Source organism: Ornithorhynchus anatinus, chromosome X1 (assembly GCF_004115215.2).
Source record: "Ornithorhynchus anatinus isolate Pmale09 chromosome X1, mOrnAna1.pri.v4, whole genome shotgun sequence".
In the NCBI taxonomy this organism is placed as follows: domain Eukaryota; kingdom Metazoa; phylum Chordata; class Mammalia; order Monotremata; family Ornithorhynchidae; genus Ornithorhynchus; species Ornithorhynchus anatinus.
The window spans coordinates 12,750,110-12,772,881 of NC_041749.1; positions in this window are offsets into that span (position 1 = coordinate 12,750,110).

A 22,772-nucleotide genomic window follows, 5' to 3' on the forward strand; every position below is an offset into this window, starting at 1 on the left:
CAGTCACCATCCTAAACAGGACTCACCGTCTAAAATGGAATGAGAACAGGATTTTTTTTTTCCCCATTTCACAGATGACGCACAAAAGAGCTAAGTTACTTGCAAACAAGCACATAAAAGTTATAACGACAACAACAACTGCAGTATGTGTTAAGCACTTATAGCGTGAATAGAAATATCCACTATTTCCCCTACCAGTGCTAACATTCTTCATCATGGAAAAAATCTTGTCTGCCATCAAACAGAATCTCAGCCATAAGTTGAAGTATGCAGAGTGTTCACAGTGCCACAGCATGTTTTATTTTCAAGAGTCCACTCTCTATAAAGACATAAAGCTGCCCTGACTGGCTGTTAGCTGTGTCCTGTTAAGAACACAAACAATGCCATTACTGGGTCAGACTACTGATCCACCCAGCCCGGTATTTTCTCTCAAAAAATTGCAGCGAATTGGGATGGTGTCTCTCCTCAGCTCATATCTTAATCATCAGGGATAATACAACACTAATTTTCCACATCTTCATTCTTGCTTCTAGTAACAATCATGAATCACTCATAAATGGGTTTATCCAAGCCCCTCTTGAACTGGTTGATAGTTTCTGCCTGCACAACTTCTGCGATAATGAATTCTATATGCTTACTACTGAGTGTGTGAAAAATTGTTTCCTTTTGTTTGATTTGAACCTACCAACCTCTGAGTTGAACTCATTTCCTTCTGCCCACGTAGGCTGTGAAATGGCATATCTTTGTAGGTTCCTGTCAGATAAACTAAATATTCTTATCTAACAGAAGGAAGAATTCAATTTAGAAAACGCATAGCGTGAATAGGACTTCTGAGATGATACATATTTAATATCATATGTATCATGGTCCGATGACTCACAGAACCCTTAACAATTGTTAGGCACGGTAGAAAAAAATCCCATTAGGTGTAAATCTACAAGTTAAATGAAAATACGATGTTACTGGATCCCCGGCTACCAGAATTGGAAGATCTCTTTCTGTATCAACGCCACTCTGGTCCTTGCTGAAGACCAGGATCATGAAAATTTCTCCTTTCACCCACACCCAGAATCTCATGAGGAGGAACTGTGCATTCCTATCATCTACCTAGAAATCCCAGGCATCTGCCAGTCAGTCAATTGCATTTATTGAGCACTTACTGTGTGCAGAGTACTGTACTAATCACTTGGGAGAGTATTATAACACAACAAACACATTCTCTTGCCAACAATGAGCTTGCAGTTTAAGGGGGAGACAGACATTAATACAAATTTGAGAAAATTGCAGAAGTGCTGTGGGGCTGGGAGAGATGAATAAAGAGAGCAAGTCAGGATAGCACAGAAGGGAATGGGAGAAGAGGTAAGGAGGGCTTAGTCAGGGAAGGGATTCATTCATTCATTCATTCAATAGTATTTATTGAGCGCTTACTATGTGCAGAGCACTGTACTAAGCGCTTGGAATGAACAAGTCGGCAACAGATAGAGACAGTCCCTGCCCTTTGACGGGCTTACGGTCTAATAGGGGGAGACGGACAGACAAGAACAATGGCAATAAATAGTCGAGGGGAAGAACATCTCGTAAAAACAATGGCAACTAAATAGAATCAAGGCAATGTACATTTCATTAACAAAATAAATAGGGTAATGTAAATATATACAGTTGAGTAGACGAGTACAGTGCTGAGGAGATGGGAAGGGAGAGGGGGAGGAGCAGAGGAAGATTGGGGGAAAAGAGGGTTAAGCTGCGGAGAGGTGAAGGGGGGGGCGGTAGAGGGAGTAGAGGGAGAAGGGGAGCTCAGTGCGGGAAGGCCTCTTGGAGGAGGTGAGTTTTAAATAGGGTTTTGAAGAGGGGAAGAGAATTAGCCTGGCGGAGGTGAGGAGGGAGGGCATTCCAGGACCGCGGGAGGACGTGGCCCGGGAGTCGACGGCGGGATAGGCGAGACTGAGGGACGGTGAGGAGGTGGGCGGAAGAGGAGCGGAGCGTGCGGGGTGGGCGGTAGAAAGAGAGAAGGGAGGAGAGGTAGGAAGGGGTAAGATGATGGAGAGCCTCGAAGCCTGGAGTGAGGAGTTTTTGTTTGGAGCGGAGGTCAATAGGCAACCACTGGAGGTGTTCAATAAGGGGAGTGATAGGCCCAGAGCGTTTCTGCAGGAAGATGAGCCGGGCAGCGAAGTGAAGAATAGACCGGAGTGGGGAGAGAGGAGAAAGGGAGATCAGAGAGAAGGCTGACACAGTAGTCTAGCCAGGATATAACAAGGGATCTTGGAGTAGGTGTGCCTTCAGTAAGTCTTTGAAGGGGGGAAGAGAGTAATTGCCTGTCAGATTTGAGGAGGGAGGGTGCTTCAAGCCTAAGGCAGGATGTGAGCAAGTGGTCAGAGGCAAAATAGATGAGATCGAGATACAATGAGAAGGTTAGCATTAGAAAAGCAAAGTGTGAAGGCTGGGTTGTAATAGGAGGTGAGGTAAGAGGAGCAAAGGTTTTTCTGAGTGCTTTAAAGCCAATGATGAGGATTTTATTTGATGTGGAGGCACGTGGACATCCTATGGCCCTCTGAGGCACCACAGCTTTGGGGCCAAGACTTTCCAGTCACTGCCACAGCTGCTGTCACAAACAACCTCACTCCACTTCCACAGTAATAATAATAATCTTAATAATAATGTTGGTATTTGTTGAGCTCTTACTATGTGCAGGACACTGTTCTAAGCGCTGGGGTAGATACAGGGTCATCAGGTTGTCCCACGTGAGGCTCACAATCTTCATCCCCATTTTACAGATGAGGGAACTGAGGCACAGAGAAGATAAGTGACTTGACCACAGTCACACAGCTGACGAGTGACAGAGCTGGGATTCGAACTCATGACCTCTGACTCCCAAGCCCGGGCTCTTTTCCACTGAGCCACGCTGCTTCCCGGCCCAACAGTGACAATGACCAGTTAATCCTATGGAGGGAAACACCACTAAAATGGTTTCGGAATGATGAACACCCCCACCTCTCCATGGTGAGCCTTTCAGGATACTGGCTTAGTTGGGGCTGACGCAGGAGGGAGGAGGAAGACGACGACGACGACAATTCTCCCGCCATCGAGGGCCCAGGACAGGAGTGAGAGAAATTTCATCACTCCCAACCCCACTCATGTCCAGAAACATGGTGATAACATCATCTTCTTTCTCCTAGCAGCAAGCAGAAAGGAGTGCAGCCAGAATCTTGATTCCCCCTCTGGTCCCTTTATGGTTTCAAGGAAGGAGGATAGTTACAGCTTTCCATCTTGCACCAAAGGCTGGGGGGGGGAGGGGGGTGACACCGCTTACTGTCAAATCCATGTCATCTACAGACTCATGAAGTGAGCACCTACACCTCTCAGCTACTTTTGACACCATCGACCAACCCCTTCTCTGGATACATTATCTAACCTCAGCTTCACTGACACCGTCCTCTCCTGGATATTCTTCCATCTGTCTGCTTATTCTCAGTCTCTTTCGTAGGCTCTCCCTCTACCTCTCACCCTGTAACTTTGGATGAACCTCAAAGCTCAGTTCTGGGTCCCACCTATTTGCCAGCCACAACCCCTGCCTTGGAGAACTCATTCACTCCCATGGCTTCAACTACCACCTCTATGCGGATGATTCCCACATCTACATCTCCAGCCCTGATTTCTCTCCCTCCTTTCCTCATGACTCTGAGACATCTAAGAGCACGGGTTTGGGAGTCAGAGGTCGTGGGTTCTAATTCCAGTTCCACCACTTGTCAGCTGTGTGACTTTGGACAAGTCACTTCACTTCTCTGTGCCTCAGTTACCTCATCTGGAAAATGGGGGTTAAGACTTGTGAGCCCCACGTGAAACAACCTGATCACCTTGTATCTCCCCCAGGGCTTAGAACAGTGCTTGGCACAGAGTAAGTGCTTAACAAATGCCATCATCATCATTATTATTACTTGGATGTCCTGCCATCACATCAAACCTAACATGTCAAAACAGAACTCTTCACCTTCACACACAAACCCTATCCTCCCCTTGACTTTCCCATCACTGCAGACAGCACCACTATCCTTCCTTTAATCACTAGCCTGTAACCTAGGCACTATCCTCAATTTATGCCTCTCGTTTAATCCAAATGGTCAATTTGTTACCAAATCCTGTCAGTCCAGCCTTCACACTACCACCAAAATCCACCCTTTCCTCTCCATCCAAACTGCAACAACATTGAATACCGTATCATCCTCCTTGCTGACCTCCCTGCCTCTCCCCACTCCAGTCCATACTTCACTCTGCTGCCCAGATCATTTTCTACAAAAACGTTCAGTCCATGTTTCCATTGATTCACTCATTCAATTGTATTTATTGAGTGCTTACTGTGTGCTGTGTGGGACAATATAACAATGAGCAGAAACATCCCCTGCCCACAACAAGCTTACAGTCTAGAGGGGGAGACAGACATTAATATAAATAAATTACAGATGTGTACATGTGTGCTGTGGGGCCAGGAGGGGTTATAAATAAAGGGAGCAAGTCAGGATGATGCAGAAGGGAGTGGAAAAGAAAGGAAGGCTTAGTAAGGGAAGGCCTTTTGGAGTAGATGTATCAAATAAGGGGGAGGTGGGAGGGAAGGGTGTTCCAGATCAGAGGCAGGACGTGGGCGAGGGGTCAGCAGCGAGATAGATGAGATCGAGGAACAGTGAGAAGGTTACCATTAGAGGAGCAAAGTGTGTGGGCTGGATTGTAGTAGGAGAGTAGTGAGATGAAGTAGAAGGGGACAAGACACCCCATTCATTCTTGTCCCAGGAGCCTTAAAACCTGAGATAAATCAATAGTATTGGAGTGCTTGCTATGTGCAGAACACTGTGCTAAGAGATTGGGAGAGTATATATGCAGCTTCTCAGTAAAGGCAGTAATAAATTGTACTATGAACTATTCTTTCATTATAGAAAGAGAAAAACCACTGAGATAGGACACTTCGGTGAACTCTGAGTTTGGTGAGCTTAAAGTCCTCTAGTTAAGGACATTTCTTTGAAAGTTGCCCTCAGTTGGGAGACATAACTTTCTATGTACCTGCTAGAATATTCCATAAATTGAAATTTCAAATAAAACATCCTTTTAGTAGTTTGTAGAACTAAAAATAGCATTAGTCACCACGACAGAAAGGACAAATATCTTCTCAGAATTAACTTATCTGAGAGAAGTCAATTAAGTCTTTCAGGTTGTCACTCTGACAAACTCTAGGCAGTGAAAAATAATAATAATAGCAACAAATAACAATAATAGTGTTAAGCACTTACTATGTTCCAGGCACTGTACTAAGTGCTGGGGTGGATACAAGCAAATCAGATTGCACACAGTCCTTGTCCCACGTGGGGCTCAGGGTCTCAATCCCCATTTTACAAATGAGGTATCAGGCACAGAGAAGTTAAGTGATTTGCCCAAGATCACACAGCAGACAAGTGGGGTGGAGCCAGTACTAGAACCCACAACCTGACTTCCAGGTCTAAGGAGAAAAGGACAATGGAAATCTTGTGTCTCCTGAGAAAGGTGCCCATCCTTTATGGATGACAGAAGGGTGTTTCAGCTGAATGAATCCCGCAAAACTCAACTTGACAGTTTTAGTGTGCAGAGAGGAGGAAATTACCAAATGATATCCCAGGTCCCTGCCATAACTTTACAGTTTCTCCTGGACTGTAGCAGGTTCACTAAGGTTCCAGGATCCAATCCAATCTTATTTTTGCCCCTACTAGAAAACCAATCACACAAACCCCTTCATCCCGTGGCTCATTCAAAGTGTGGAAAATTCGAAAGCCACACCAGATGGGGTTTGGTTTATCTAGAGCGAGCACCTGCTCAGTTATATTCTGTATTCTCTTTCAGCTTATTCAAACTGGATATGGATAACTGACTTTCAGATGACTCTCGTTTACTCTCACTTAAGATTTAGTGAGCATCACTTGGCAGCCATATGTGATGACAGTGTTATATAGGGTTTCTGCTCTATTGCCTTAAAACCCAAGATAAACAAAGAATATACCCACAAGAAGGAGAAAAAAAAACAAAAACAAAATGTGGTTCTGTGAAAAATGAATTTAAGTGTTATAAAAAGGTAGGGATAAGCCATATTGTTAAACCAGCTCTGGATAACACTCAATACTATTTGAGCCTCTCCTATATACAGAACATTGTCAAATAAAATAGAGAGAGAAGACACAATCTTCCCTCAAAAAGTTTACAATCTAGTGAAGGAGAAATATTTCAGGAGTGTCAAGGTATTCAAGACAGTCTTTCCCAAAATGTGCTTACTCAAGAGAGATTTAGAGGAGAGGAGAAAGATGAATTACTGGGGAAGAAAAATAGAATAACACTCAGCTGATCATCTATATTACTAAAGAAAATAAATTTAAGTGTGGACAGTGAAGTTTTAAAGGTAAGGATGAAGGGTTTCAATCTGGTCTAAAGGGCTATTTGAACCTATGAAGAGCATCAGGAGAGAGGCAAGATTTGGTGCTAGAGATAGAAAGGAAAAGAAGATTACTTTTGTTTAGGCATTTTTAAGTGACTGCCGGAAAGAAAGGGCAGACACAAATCTATTGAAATTTATAGTATCCAAGAATCTTTCCAAAGTCTGTATAAGGTGTGTGTTTATGTTAATAAGCTCTAGAATACAAGTTCCTTGTGGGCAGGGAACATGTCTACCAACTCTGTTTTCTCCCAAGCATTTAGTAGTACAGTGCTCTGCACACAGTAGCACTTAAAATATATGCTTTATTGATTTTTGGAAAAAACTTATGGAAGATGATTCAGGAAACTTTTTTTCCATTAACAAAACACAACAATTTTATCTTAATTGACCTTGGGCAATTCACTTCACTTCTCCCTGCCTTTCCTCAACTGCAAAATGGGAAGTCAATACCCCTTCTCCCTCCTACTTTGACTGGGAGGCCCATGTTGGCAGGGACTTTGTCTAACCTGATTATCTTGTAACTGTCCCAATACTTGGTACAGTGGTTGGCACATAGTAAGCACTGAAAAAAAAACATGATTATCATTACTGTTATCATCAAAACCACTGTATTTGCACCAGGAATTTTAAGTGCTTACTGAATGGATAAATGGGATACACAAATGAGACCTGAAGAACTCAATACAGTTTGAAGATAAAGAGATTGAGACCGAATAGGATGTTTCCTTTATAATCAATGGTATTTATCAAGCACTTACCATGTGCAGAGCACTGTACTAAGCACTTGGGAGACTACAATTCAGAGTTAGTAGAAATGTTCCTGCTCATTACAGTTATAACATTCATAAACACTGATGCTTGATCTCTAACCCAAGCTCATAAATCAGAGCCAGCTTCTGGACCGATGTCAAAAGTCAGTACCATTTAAATGCATTTCATGGCTACCACAGACATTTATGAACTAAACCTCCTCTAATCATGATCCTTCAAGCATGAGAGAGAATTAAGTTTCCTGTCAGCAGAATTGAGGGGAAATATCTCTATTCCTTTTCTGAAATGTTTTGGAAAGAACAGACTTTTAGAATCAAAAAAAAAAAAAAGAAAGAAAGATAGCTCTTCTAACAATCATATTTATTGATCACTTACTATGTGCAGAACACTGTACTAGTGTTTGGGAGAGCACAATACAACAGAATTAGCAGATATTCTCTTCCCTTAACGGGCTTTCAGTCCCACTTGAGGGTTACGCCAACTTTAGTAATGTCATCCCTAAATCATATTCAGCACAATTTCAAAACACAATTTGAATCTAGGGTGAGTTGGCACAAGTCAATTTCCATAGGTATTCAGCTCAGAACCTGTTTTATCATTAGGCAAGTCAAAATCCCTGTGTGTACAAATGTGTAGAGAGAAATATCTAGTGGAGACCTCACTTGTAGGAATCAGCACAGACCAGATAATTTGTTACATACTCTCCAATACTCTCCAAAGAAAGCCCAAAGTGAAGCAGTACAATTTCTCTACAAATTCTCAAGTGTTGAATTACAAAGAAAATAGGAGAAATGGCTTGTCTTTAGAGATTTCAAAGCATCTTTGTTCAAGCTGCGAGATCTAGTCCCATCATGGGTAATATGAACATGCAATTTTAGATAGTAATTTCCTAACAGAAGATGCACGGGAATAAATACATTTTAGGTGAGAGCCATGGAGTAGTAGACATGTGCCCTATTTCTGACTTCACTTAGTCAAATAAAGCAATGGGTCTGGGAATAAATGACTCACAGGATTTGAAAATTACTCAAATTAGGGGAAATTGAACATGAGAAAGGGTTTGTTATTAAATTCTACTGGGCTCGGGACTACACTGAGATGTACTATAGCTACCGATGAGATGCATAAAATTACTTTAAGTGAAAACTATAGTCCCAAGCTGAATGCTGAGGATGACAATATTCAGAACAGCCGGAAGTAGATTGTATATCAAAGTACAATCCTAAAATTTCCTTTAAATAGTTTTTCTGAGTATTTGAAGGAGACACTACTGATGAAGTTCATTCATTCAATCGTATTTAGTGAGAGCTTAATGTGAGCAAAACACTGTACTAAGCACCAGGGAGAGTACAATATAATGATAAACAGAAACATTCCCTGCCCATGAGCTCATATAGTCTAGAGAAGTTCACTTATAATAATAACTGTGATATTTGAGAGTGCACCTTTGGGTGTTTGTGTGCTTGGAAAAGCCAATGTGGGATCCACCATCTTGGTCGCATTGGACCCACAAAAAAGGTTGTTCTTGTGTTGCTGTGCTTAATTTTTGAACCATCTCGTGTTTTCTCTTTTGCCTCCTGCTTCACTTAAGTACCAGTACAGTATTTGTGCTGACATTAACCAGAGGCAACAGTGGGGCAATTCATAAATACGTACAGTCACAGATGTCCAAGAAGACTCTGTTTCACTGCATTTTAATGTTACATCTACAATCCAGGCTTTTCACTAGTTTTGACTGAACTCTTCCTCCACCGCTAGTGCAAATTAGTGAGGTATTTTTCATCAATTTGGTAATATTTTTCTTTGAAACCATAAATTTTTATGTCTTGAATTGACTTGACAAAGGCAAAACCATAAGCAGAGGTCCATGGCCAAGCTGTGCCTGGATCACTCAGTATTTCTTCTGACTCAATAAAACCACCACCACTAAGGCAGCGGCATATTGTTACTTCAAATAAATATTTATTTCATTTGCATTACTCAGAGGATCTGTATCCTGCAACCATTTTAACACAGAAAAGATATTGCTCATTTTAAATACACAAATGTCAAGATAAATATTCCTACTTCACTGACTCTTAGTACCTCGAGGAGTTAAAATAGATGTTTTATGTATAATCAAAAAAATCTATTTACCATTCGAGTAGGCACCTACTTGAATGAATTACAAATGATTTATCATTTTAAAACACCTACTTGCATATTGCATTTCGCAAACATCTAGGAGGGAATCCTTGTCACTGCCTCATTCTTGCCCATCCCGCCATCGACCCCTGGTCCGGAATGCCCTCCCTCCACAAATCCGCCAAGCTAGCACACTTCCCCCCTTCAAAGCCCTACTGAAAGCTCACCTTCTCCAAGAAGGCTTCCCAGACTAAGCCCCCTTTTCCTCTGCTGCCCCTCCCCATCACCCCGACTCGCTCCCTTTACGTCCCCCACTTCTCAGCACTTGTGCATATATGCACATATTTATTATAATACTATTTATGTTTTTATGGACATATATATAATTCTATTTGTTTATAAAGATGCCCTTTTAGTTGTTTTGATGTCTATCTCCCCCTTTCTAGACTGTGAGCTTGTTGTGGGCTGGGATTGTCTCTGTTGCTGAACTGTACTTTACACTGCTTAGTACAGTGCTCTGCACACATTAAGTGCTCAATAAATACAATTGAATGAACAAATGAACTACAAGGCCAGTTCTTAGGCATTATTAATAATGATGTTGTATAGTCAATCTAATTGAGAGTGTGTTAACCTAGTCTAGAAGTGCCTATCAATCATTTACTGAGCACGTACTATGTGCTGAACACTACACTAAGTGCTTGGAAATCAGTTAATCAATTGTATTTGAGTGCTTACTCTATGCAAAACACTGTACTAAGCACTTGGAAGAGTACAACGCAACAAAAGACATATTTCCTGCCCACAGTGAACTTACATTCTACGAGGGGAGACAGACGTTAATACAAATAAATTATGCTAATGCACTTGAGTACTGTGGTGCTGAGAGGGGTGGTGAATAAAGAGAGCAAGTCAGAGCAATGTGGAAGGGAGTGGGGGAAAAGGAAATAAGAGTTTAGTCAGTAAGGTCACCAAGGAGGCTAATGAAGAAATCAAGGCAGGATGGGATAAGTGCTTGGATGAATGTAGTAGCAGTTTGGATGGAGGGGAGAGAGGAGATTTTATCAGTGTGTAGTGTATGTTGAACTGAATTTAGTAATAGATTGAATATACGCTTTGAATAAGAGATGAGTCAAGGATGATGCCAAGGTTATGGGCTTGAGAGACAGGAAAGATGATGGTGTTGTCTACAGTGATGGGAAAATCACAGGGAGGAAGATAAGGATTTTTGTTTTGGACATGTTTAGTTTGAGGTGACGACAGGGCAACCAAGTAGAGATGTCTTGAAGGCAGGAGGAAATGCTTTGCACACAGTAAGCGCTCCAATGAATGAATGAATGAAATGTGTGACTGCAGAAAGGGAGAGACATCAGGGCTGGAACTGTATATTTGGGAATCATCCACAAAGAGGTAGTAGTTGAAGTCATTGTGAATGAATGAGTTCTCTAAGGGAGTAGGTGTAGATGGAGAATACAGTGAGAATCAGAACTGAACCCTGAGGAACCCCCAACTGTTAGGGGGAGTGAAGCAGAGGAGGACCATGAAAGAACGAGAATAAGCAGCCAGAGAGATAGGAGGAGAACCAGGAGAGGACAGTGTCAGTGAAGCCAAGGTTAGATAATATTTGGGAGAGTACAGTGTAAAAGTTGCATTCTGTCTGCCCAGAGCTTTTTATCATTTTCCCTGGAAACTCGATTAAGGCTGACTTGAATCATTTCCCTCTGTAAGACCTTACTCCTGTGACCTGGAACTTTGAGGATTTTGAATTTAGTTGTTCCTTCATTACCAGCAGATGCATATTTCCCAGCTCAAGCAGAGAGAAAACCATCTCTCTTTTGTTTCCAGTTGTCCCCTTGAACCTGGCTTATACTTGATTTCAGGCCTATATTTGTACCAGAGATCCATCTGTGGGTTTAGCCACTCTCAGCTTTGGCACCTCTGAGTTTGCTATTTCAATTCTGCAGGTAAAAGCAAAAAAAAATCTATATCTTTAATTACGATATTGAATATGAACCAAAACATACTCAAAAGACTATACTAGTGGGGCTATTTTAAAATATGACATCATGATGTTGCCGAGTTGTGTCCGACCCATAGTGACTCCAAGGACACATCTCTCCCAGAGCACCCCACTTCCATCTGCCATCGTACTGGTAGTATATCCATAGAATTTTCTTGGTAAAAATATGGAAGCGGTTCACCGTTACCTCCTTCCGTGCAGTAAATCCGAGTCTCTGCCCTCAACTCTCTCCCATGACACTGCTGCCCAGCATGGGGGAGTTTTGACTTGTAGCACATTGCCTTCCACTCACTAACCACTGCCCAAGATAGGCCTCTGCTTGACTCTCCCTCCCAGAGTCGAGACTGTTAGAGGACTGGAAACTCTCCACGTGCAACCCTGAGAGGTTATAACATACTGCAGCATTATTTTCATTGGTAGCAATGGGAATAAAGCTAGAACATAAAATGGTAGTTAGACAACACCCTCGACCCAACGTCGTTCATGGTAACTCAGGCACTCCCTATTTTAAAATGGTATTTAAGTGCTTTCCAAGTGCTAAGTACTTTACTAAGTGCTTTGAGGGGAGCATTGCTTCTCAGACTGCAACAGACTCTGTGACTTCTATGACAGTAAAGTTTTTAGATTGTGAGCCCCCTGAGAGTCAGAAACCATGTTCACTTTCCACCTGTGTATTTTTATGGTAATGGTAAAGCACTTACTAAGGTCCAGAAACCATACTAACCACTGGGGTAGGCAAGATAATCAGGTTGGACACAGGCCCTGTTCTACATAGAGTTCACAATATTAATCTCTGTTTGACAGAAGAGATAACTAAAGCACAGAGAAGTGACTTGCCCAGGTAACACAGAAGACACGTGGCAGAGCTGGGATTAGAATACGGGTCCTCTGATTCCAAGGCCCATTCTCTTTGCACTGGGCCACTTGATTTCTCATGGCCACACAGCTTCTCCTGGCACTCCGCACACAGTAAGTGCTTAGTAAATACTATTACTACTTTCCTTAGAGAAAGCAAGCCTGTTGTCAGTCATTTCCACACAACCAAGATGGGTGCTACAGAGCACAGGCTTTTTTCCCCCTTGAATAAATTCAACCACCCACTCATTCTAACTAGGACCAATTTCCCTCACAGGATCTGGAAACAGCTAGGAATATTCTGGCACATTTTGTTGGGCTTTATCTGTTTTCTCCTTAACATCTATGCTCTTAACATGAAGTAGCAGGAACCTGAAGGCTCAAGGTTAACCAAGAAACACAGCACCCACTCAGGACTTACTTGAAATTGGTACAAAAGTATTTATTTAAAGGATGAATTAGGGAATTAAAGTATACTGAGCATTTAACAAGTTTGAAATACGTCCAGCAAGCACTACTACAAATAGTGAGAGACCCAAACAAGAGTAAATCTTTAAGTAGACGTGGGATAGTCTTGATTTGTCTAATATCACACTTAGCCCGAGTGTCTACCAACTTATGTATGTTCCCAAATACTTAGTATGTAAATACCTTTGATTGGCAGATCATCATGCACACAACCCTTTCTTCCAACGTGTCATTCTGTATTCAGAAAACTGTGGACGTTAGGGGAGCATTTCCAAATTCTGCCTTCAGATTTAAGGCCAAAATTCATTATGTAATATGGGTTATGACAGAACCGAATATATCACTTTATTTTAATGTCTGTCTTCCCATCTAGGCTGTAAGCTCCTTGTGGGCAGGAAATGTGTCTATCAACTCTGTTTTACTCTCCCAATCACTTAGTATAGTGCTTTGCACACAGTAAGTGCACAATACCACTGATTGATACTATAAGGACAAAACAAAAAAGAAAATCAAAATGACAAATAAAAGGTTTCCCTTCCCTATAACCTTCAAAAATCCATCTCTTTGGACCAAATAGCTCCTGCAAGGAATCTCCTTTCTTGAGTCTTCTTTGCCAAGAGAGAAGTGGCACACCCTTGGGACTTCTGAAAGTTCTGGGAATATTTTATTCCCCCAATTTGTTCTTATTTCTTTTGTCAGGCAGTCCCTTTTCTTCTTCAGATTCTCTTGTGCAGGGATTCAGCATTCTATCAGAGCCTAAGGACTTTAGTGACCTTCAGAATGACTTAGGAATCCTACTTGTTTAGGATTTGGGAAAAAAACAAACAAAAACAAAAAAACCTAACTTGGCTCTTCTATTGGATGTTGACCTCAAGGGCATATTTATGGATATACCCCATTCAGAGCCTTTCTTTTCTTGGACCTGCTTGTTTCATCCCAAATTAGCCACTTTTGCTTGAGAAGCACTACCCCTCTCCCTACTACTGCCTATTTGATGATAAACATTTTGCCCACTCCCTTCTGTGACATCTGCAGGATTTAGGTACTTATCCACTATCTATATTATAAATTTAGAAAATCAATATAAACTTTTATACTTATTGAGCAATTCCTGTCTGCAGAGCATTATCCTAAGCACTTTGGAGAGTACAGTAACAGAGTTGGTAGACATGCTCCCTGCCTAGAATGACCTTACAGTCTAGAGTGGGAAATAGAAAATAAAATAAATTATGGCTAGGTACATTAGTGTTGTGAATCTGAGGGAGCATGAATAAAGGGTTAAAATCCAAGTGCTTTGAGAAAGCTGTGACATTGTGGCATTGTGCAGGTTCATTAACACAGTCAGCAGGGATGGGATGCCAAAGTGAAAGAAATAAAAGGACTATGCAGGACACCACCAAACCAAAAATCCCAAACATTGACTCTTGCTTCTGCACACATTTAGTGGATACAGCATGGGCCTGCCAGTCAGAAGAAGGTGGATCTAATCCCAGCTCTGCCATATGTCTGTTGTGTGACCTTGGGTAAGTTAACTTCTCCTTGCCTCGGTTACCACGTTTGTGAAATGGGGATGAGCATGAGCCCCATGTGGGACAGAGACTGTGTCCAACCTGATTGTGTCCAGCACTTGGAACATAGTAAGCACTTAAGTACCATAATTAAGGCATAATAATCCACATTGTACTAAGCACTGGTAGGTACAAGAGACTCAGGATGAACAGAGTCTCTGGTGCCCCAAGGACTCATATTTTGCACTACTATCCATTCATCAGGGGAAATCTTTCATAAACTGGCAAAAACCAAAATCCCCCTGGGCCAGCTGTGATCCAAGGCAGGGGTAACCTCTGGAGTGTGGAGTATTGATACCACTTTCCATCCTCTATCATGTCTGCACATGGAGGGCAGGACACCAGACCAGCATCAGATTGCATCTTATGACTTGCTAGCAAAGGCAGTGCATGTCATGTTGGATTGCATGTAGTTCAACTCCTTCTAAAGACTGGGAAATTTGAAAGGATGTCCAGACAAATTGGTAATCCCAAATGTCTCTTATGGAAATAGCATACCCATCACAAGGCCTCAGTAGAATAAAGGATTTAATATCTGTTCTCCCTCCTACCTCCTCTGGGTGCCTTGTAGGATAGGGACTGTGTTCAACCTGATTATCCTGTGTCTACCTCAGTGCTTAGGACAGGGATTGACACAGAATAAGCACTTTCTCTCTCAAGGATTATAATGCCTGTCTCCTGTATTGCAGCCTGCCTAAAGTCATGCTGGCATTTTGTATTCTCTTTTTCTATCACTTTATCTATGCAAAGTTGGATAGTAAACTGCCTAGGTAGCAAAATTTGGTGAACAGCTTTAGTTTCTATGTTGCCAAAGACAATATATGGTTGTCTGTTGGTATATAATTATGCTTAAGATTAGCAGCACTTCACTGTCTATATAATGTTCAAAGAGATTCTCCTGTACTCTCCATATACTGTATTTTCCTTATACTGTTTTCCCTTGTCATCCCACAAGATCTCACAAAACTCATCCCCCTATAGTCAACTTAAAAATCTAAGGGAGGAAGACAGAAAGTATATTTAATGGTGGGAAGAAGAAAGACAAAGATATAACCGGAAGTAGCAAGAAATTTATATTGAATAATTAAATGAATATCTGAATAGCTAAATTAAACATACATTTGTAAGTGCTACAGAGTGACTAGTAGATTGGTGCAAATTGGGGTGTTGAGAATTGGGGAAGCCTTCGTGATGGGATTTTAGAAGTTCTTTAGAAAAGATAGAGAACTAAAGCCCAGATGTTTGCAGCAGGGGAAGGGTAAGAGGGTTGGGTGGGAGAAAGAGTGAGCAAAAGAGAGAGAAACAGAAAGAGCATATGTTCCAGGCAGGAAGAATAGCCTGGGTGGAAAGTTGGAAATAGGAGACTAGAAAGTGAAGTTAGAAGGTGGGTATAGCAGAAGCGGAGAAGTTGAAGAGCCAATATGGAAAGCTTGGCAAAGCTGGTGGAGGAACTAAAAGCCAATGTTCAGGGGTTTGTTTGAAGCAGAGGGAGATGGATAGCCTTTGGAATTAAAGGAGTTGGGGGATCAAGGAGAGAATAATGGGGAATCAAGTTTCCCCTCTAACAACTGTAAGCTTATTGTGGGTAGGAAACATGTCTACCAGCTTTGTTTATGGGAAAAGTCATGAAATGTGCCATAAAAATACAAATTGTCTATATAGTGTTTATCGTCTAGAGTATAAGCTCTATAGTGTTTCCAGTGACGACATATGGATCCTAAAGCTGGACAAGTGAAAAAAAAGATAGAAAGAACACAAATTCCTTTGAAATGTGGTGTTGTAGAAGGCTTTTGTGAATACCATGGACTGCCTGAAAAACAAACAAATGGATTTTAGAGCAAATTAAACCAAAGTTGTCTTTAGAAGGCCAAATAACGACTTAGATTAGCATATTTTGGACACAATCAGAAGGACTAAATGCTCTGGAGAAGACACGAACGCTAGGAGAAGTTCAGGGAAAATGTGGAAGAGGCAGATGAGTAGCTAGATGGAAAAAGACCATAATGACAATAAAGGAAAAAATCATTAGAAAGGTTGCGGATTATGGCAGACTACAGGATAGGACTTTCTGGAAAAAAGTACGTCTGTGGAGTCGCTATGAATCGGAAAGGACTTGACGGCACTTAGTAATAATAATCAACCCACCCAAGTGCTAAGACAGTGCTTTGCATGCAGTAAACACTCCATAAATTACATTGATGATTGTTTTCAAATGCCACACGGGAGCAGGGTGGGGAAAATGATTTCTTCAAGCTGTTTCTTCAGTTTAAAAGTTGGTTCATGAGTGCAGCACAAAGCAAAATGTAAAAGTAAAGGAGTTCTCCTAGTTAATCTGCTTAAAACTGAAGTGGATGAAGATTTCTACAGATCCATTGTGATTTTTTAATGTACTAAAGAAAAAAGGGAGCAAAAAAGCAATAACCAATTTCTCCAGAGTTGAGTCCAAATCACCAACTGCATTTCAAGTTGCTTCAATAAATGAGCTTCGCCGGTTTGTTTTCAGTCTAAGCCCTCAGAGCACCATCAGTTCATAAAATCAACCCTACAGTAATATCGGCTCATCTCAGCATAAGTTGACAGCACTGATGCCATTTTTTAAAAATAGAATCATTCAAAACTTTATACAGGTGCTGAAAATGGTTCAAAAAGTGATCATCTTTGTGAACAACCTTGCCTGTCTGGACAGATTCTGTGGGACCCAGAAGAGTAACTCATCTTGCATTTACCCTCTCAGTTTCAACACAAAATGAAAGGAAGAGATTGACTCACAGCCATTTTTCTGACATTTGTTAAGTGATTACTATGTGTTAGGCACTGTTCTAAGTGCTGGGGTAGATACAAGATAGTCAGGTTGGACACGGTCCATGTCCCACATGGGGCTCACAGATGAAGTAACTGAGACAGAGACGTTAAGTGACTTGCCTAAGTATTAGTGACTTGGTTCTGCCTGCTGAAATTATTCCATCAGGGTGAAGGTTTATGACCCAGGAACCACCTACAGTGTTTGAAAACATGGAGAAATCCAGCAGGAATAAAGCAAAAATAGCTCGCTAACAGGCAAGACAAAGACTGCAGCAGTTTCCAAAGTCAAACACCTGCTAGGTCATGGAGCTAGAGCACAGAATTGGCACTGTACTGCAGTGTCTTCAGCCATAAGTGGTCCCTGTACATAAAGTCTTTGTTCACTTTGCAGTGTATTGCACACTTTCCTGCCAATTCATGGGTGGCACTTTGTCTCAGCAGACTCATGAGAGTCAGAGACGAGACAGGGAGTCTCAAGACCTGTGAAGAGCTTTAAAGCTCAAAGGACAAAAAATACTGCACCTGGAAAAACATGTGAAACTTTGAAATTCAGGAATATTTATGACCTTGAAAGTTTACAGAGCGTAGAAATCTGTAGTTTAAATCTTTCTGGAAGGGACCACCTGTGCGAGAAAGGTCCTGAAAGGGAGAAAAAAAATCAATGGCTCTGGGAGTTGAAGATCACTCAGAGGAAAGTTATAGATATGAAGGTTCAGATGTGCTACTGCAAATTGTCACTGAATACTGCGTACCCAAGCAGCATGAGGTGGTCATATGGAACTTTTCTCCATCTTCCACCCAAAATAGTCACTTTAACAGTCCCTAGCTATAAGTTCAGAAGAAGGCAATGGTAAACCACTTTCATATTTTTACCAAGAAAGCTCTATGGGTAAACATGCCAGAATAAGGCAAAAGTAGAACATTCTGGAGAGAGTGGATCCGAAGAGTTGTTATTGATCAGAAATACTTTGACAGCAATTGACTTGATCTAAGCTACAAGATGTGTGACATTTGTCTGAAGATAAGACTAAAACCTGTGCCTACTTATAAGTATTTATTTTCCATCCATCTTCCATTCTACACATTCAATTTCTTAAATTGGTTAACATTCATATGTTTCATTTGTACAAGCTACATAAATTTCCTAGAGCCTGATAAAGACCCACGAAGTCTTTAGTTTTCCATAATGACTAGTGGATGAGAATGATGATGAAATATCAGGTAAATTGTGATTGTGGAGTTCCTTTTTCATCACCTACCCTCCCCCCTTCATTTCCACCTGCATGTTTCTAAGATATCCTATTGGCTTTACTTTCCCCATTTCTGGTTCTTCTAGACTGCAAGCTTATTGTGGACAGGGAGCATGTCTGCCAACTCTATTATATAGTACTCTCCCAAGCGCTTAATATAGTCCTCGGCTCAGTTACTGATTTTGACAATTCAGTACATGGAGATGGTCCAGAGAGTTTCATCCACCAGCAACAATGGTATTTATCGTGCTTACCCTGTGCCCATAACTGAGCTAAACTCTTGAGTAGACCTAAGTCATTCAGCAGTAGTTTAGGAAGGTGTCGACTTCCGAACAACAATAGCTCACTTTTCCACCCCTCTTTCAGCCTCATGGCACTTAAAAATAATAGATTTGTACATATTAATACCTTCATCTTTAGACTGTAAGCTCATTGTGGGCAGTGAATGTGTTTACCAATCCTGTTATATTGTACTCACCCAAGTGCTTAGTACAGTGCTCTGTACATAGTAAACACTCAGTACAGTTGGTTGATTAATAATAGTATTATTTATTAAGTGTTTATGTGCAGACCAATGGGGTAGGTGCAAGATAATCAGGTCAGACACACTCCCTGTCCTTCACTGGGCTCAAAGTCAGAATCCCAAGTGCCATATGGGCCAGAAAGGGAGCAGGGTGTAGGCAGGTTAACAGAACATCAGGAAGGATGAACACCTTGCCTTCCCCAATCTATGGAAACCCCAATCCTTGGAAAGCAACATGGTGTAGAGGGTAGAGCAGTAGCCTGGGAGTCAGGTGGTCATGGGTTCTAATCCCAGCTATACCACTTGTCTGCTGTGTGACCTTGGGCAAATCACTTCACTTCTCTGGGCCTCAGTTACCTCAGCTGTAAAATGGGGAGGGAGACTGTGAACCCCACATGAGAGAGGGACTGTGTCCAACCGATTTGCTTGTATCCACCCCAACGCTTAGTACAGTGGCTGGCATATAGTAAGCACTTGAATACCACAGTTATTGAGAATCAGGGTTGACATAAGGAAGAATTTCCTCAGAGAGGTTCATTAATACCTAGCGTAAACTATTGAGAGTGTAGACTCACAGACATTGAAACATTTAAGCACATTTTGCCTGGAGGCAGGAGTATGAAGTAGCTGCTTTCTTGGTGTCTGTGGTTTGCTAATTACTTGACATTTCAGAATTATCAGTATTTGAATTTGGGGGGGTCAGAGGGGATGTCCTTAATTTTTTCTGCACTTGTGTTATTTTCCATGTTTCTTCCAAGAGAGCAACAATGTGTGAGATTGCCTGCAGAAAGAATGTTATTCAAAAGGCACCCAGAAGCAGAGTGGTCAAATGGATAGAGTACAGGCCTTCAGAATCAGAGGCCCTGGATTTTAATCCTGACTCTGCCAATTGTCAATGTGACCTTGGGCAAGTTACTTAACTTCTGTGACTCAATTACCTCACTTGTAAAATGTGGATTATATCTTATTCCCTCCTATTTACACTGTGAGCCCCATATGGCTCCCACACAGTCCAACCCATTTATCTCACATCTACCCCAACATTTAGTACAATGCTTGGTACATAGTAAGTGCTTACAAGTACCATTTTAAAAAACCTGTGTATGTTTTTGCACCTGCCTGATGAATTCAAATATAGTTCTGTCTAGATTTTTTAAATTGATTATTTCTTTAGAAGGCTTAGCATAGCTTATTTCCTCTGGCCGAACCTTAACCAATTTTTTCCCCTTAATAAGCAGTCATTAAATTCCCATAGTTAATCTAGAATAGTAGTGACACATCATCCTGTTAACCTCATGTATAGATGCTCAGCAGATAGGGAATTCTGCTTTGGTAATTAAAAGTGATGCACACAATTTGCTTGCATGCCTCCATTCTTTCCCATCTGTTAGAGGGGCATGGTGCCCACATGGAAGCCGTTTTGCCAAGTCTTACAAGTCGTAAAAGTCAACCAAGTGGGCTCAAAGAAAAGTTGAACTGTCCGCACCAAGAATTGCCTTACACCGTTCAGACTCTCCTTTTACAGGTAGCGTCAGCTTGGAGCTAAATGTTTCATTACATCCAGTCACTAAATAACTCTTGGGAGTTCCCAGGTTACAAGTTCCTATCTACTATTCCTATTTTTCAGGGGAACTTGGTTCCTTGGAGTGCTGCATATTAATTCAAGTACAATGACAAATTCCTGCCTCTGGTTCAGCTACATCTGAAACTCTTGTTTATGGCACTTTTGTACACTTTCATCAGTTCAACATACTGCATTTTAAAGAAATGAAACATTCCAACGCCACACTTTTCCTTGAATTGAAATGAGGTAAATGCCCAGGAACTCTTAACATGGATAAAATATTCCAATCTCTAACAAATAACTCCTAAAATAAGGTCTGTGGGACTGTGACAAAACACATCACATCATAATCTGAACAGTTTGTTTTTTCATGTTAAGAGCTTACTATGTGCCAGGCACTGTTCTACCCATTATGCCATGCTGATAAGAGGTCACCTAAAAGAACATAGCATAAGGGAAAAAGCATGGGCCTGGAACACAGAGGCTCTGTGTTCTAATCCCAGCCCTGCCACTTGTCTGCTGTGTGACCTTGGACAAGTCACTTAACTTCTCTTGCTTCAGTTACCACATCTGTAAAATGGGGATTAAGACTGTGAGCCCCCATTTGACTCTCCCCCATCTCCCCCATCAGACTGTAAGCCCGTCATAGGACAGGGACTGTCTCTGTTACCGATTTGTACATTCCAAACGCTTACTATGTGCAGAGCACTGTACTAAGTGCTCAGTAAATACTATTGAATGAAATGAATGAATTTGACACATGGACTGTATACACCCTGATTAGTTTGTACCTACCACAGTGCTTAGCACAGTGCCTGGCACATAGGAAGCACTTAAATATCAATCCAAAAAAAAGGGTTCATTGGGAACAGAGGGTGAAAGTTTTGGAGTTAAGAATCCTTGAGGGAAATGTACTGCTATTAAATCTCTTTGGTTGGAGCCTGGGAAATGTTAGTATTTCCCTGATTGCAGAATCTCACAAAGAGCATTTAGAGATCTTGTAAGAACTTCAACTGCCACACTGAGAAGTGAATAGAGCATGTGCCTGGGAGTCAGAGGACTTGGGTTCCAAATCCTGCTCTGCCACATGTTTGCTATGTGTTCTTGGGCAAGTCACAACTTCTCTGGGCCTCAGTTACCTCATCTGTAAAATGGGATTAAGAGTGTGAGCTCCATGTGGGACAGTGACTATGCCCAACCTGATTATTTTGTATCTACTCCAGCGCTTAGAACTGTTCTTGGCACATAGTAAGTGCTTAACAAATACCATTATTATTATTAGTGGATGGTGTCAGTGGCTGAACAGCACAGGATTCTGTCTGAAAGTCATTAAAGAACACTTGAAGGAACAATGGGGTGGGTGTCTTCTAGCTTTGATCTGTGCAGAGATCATTGTATAACATCCCAAAAGCCAAACCCATTCCTCAGAGAGGTGAATGATTTAACTCATCAGGCACATTTGATTTCTATTTTCTTTTCTTAAAAAATCTCCAAGGATGGAAACTCCATAATCTCTTCTGAAACCATATTGCTTCCAAGAGCCAAGTTAATTAAAGTCACATGCTACAAATAAAATCATTTCTTCATCTTGAAGTAGCCTGAAAGACAGCATCCTCTTCATAAAAACATTCCCTGAACTTTGAGACAGTTATTCAATTGTCTCCACACTTAAAGAACAAAAAACCTCACCCAATTTCACCTTATTGATATTGGTCTTTCCTGGATTGGGTATGGTTTTTCTACATCTTTTCCAAAAACGCAGTAACCAAAACTAGACCCACAGTGCTTTGTACTTCTCCAGTGCTGAGTACAAGGAAAGAATTACTGTCTGATACTTCCAGCTCTCAGCATATTAAGTTCTACAGAGCATTGAGAAAGTCCTCAACTTCAATATTCACTCAATTAAGAGGTCAGATCCCTCCCTCCCCACTTGCTTCAGGCAGAGGTCCAACACACCTGAATTTCTTGATTAGATTAGAAACAATTTGAAACCTGTGTTATCTAGCTCCGGATGCAGTTGATATGAGAACAATGTTCTGGTTTGAAGTGTAAAAATCATTTCAAATCTTAGAATAGCAGGGTCCTGACAATTTATTAAATATACCTCTTTAATTACCCCTGAAAAGGAGGAATTGCTTAGACGGATTTGCCTCCCAAGGTCCTTCACAGACCATTCACCTTCGATGTGGCAGAAGCAGGCATCATTATCGCTCTTGGCAATAGCAGCCCTGAGAGGTCAGGAAGATTAAGAATCTTTCTGGAGTTCATGTAGTTAGCAAAGGGGTCATAATAAAACAATAATTCCTCTCCCTGAGCAGCAATATGGGATAGTGGCAAGCTAGAGGTTGAGGCAGAGGGGAGAACTTCCTAGAGTACTACAAGGTT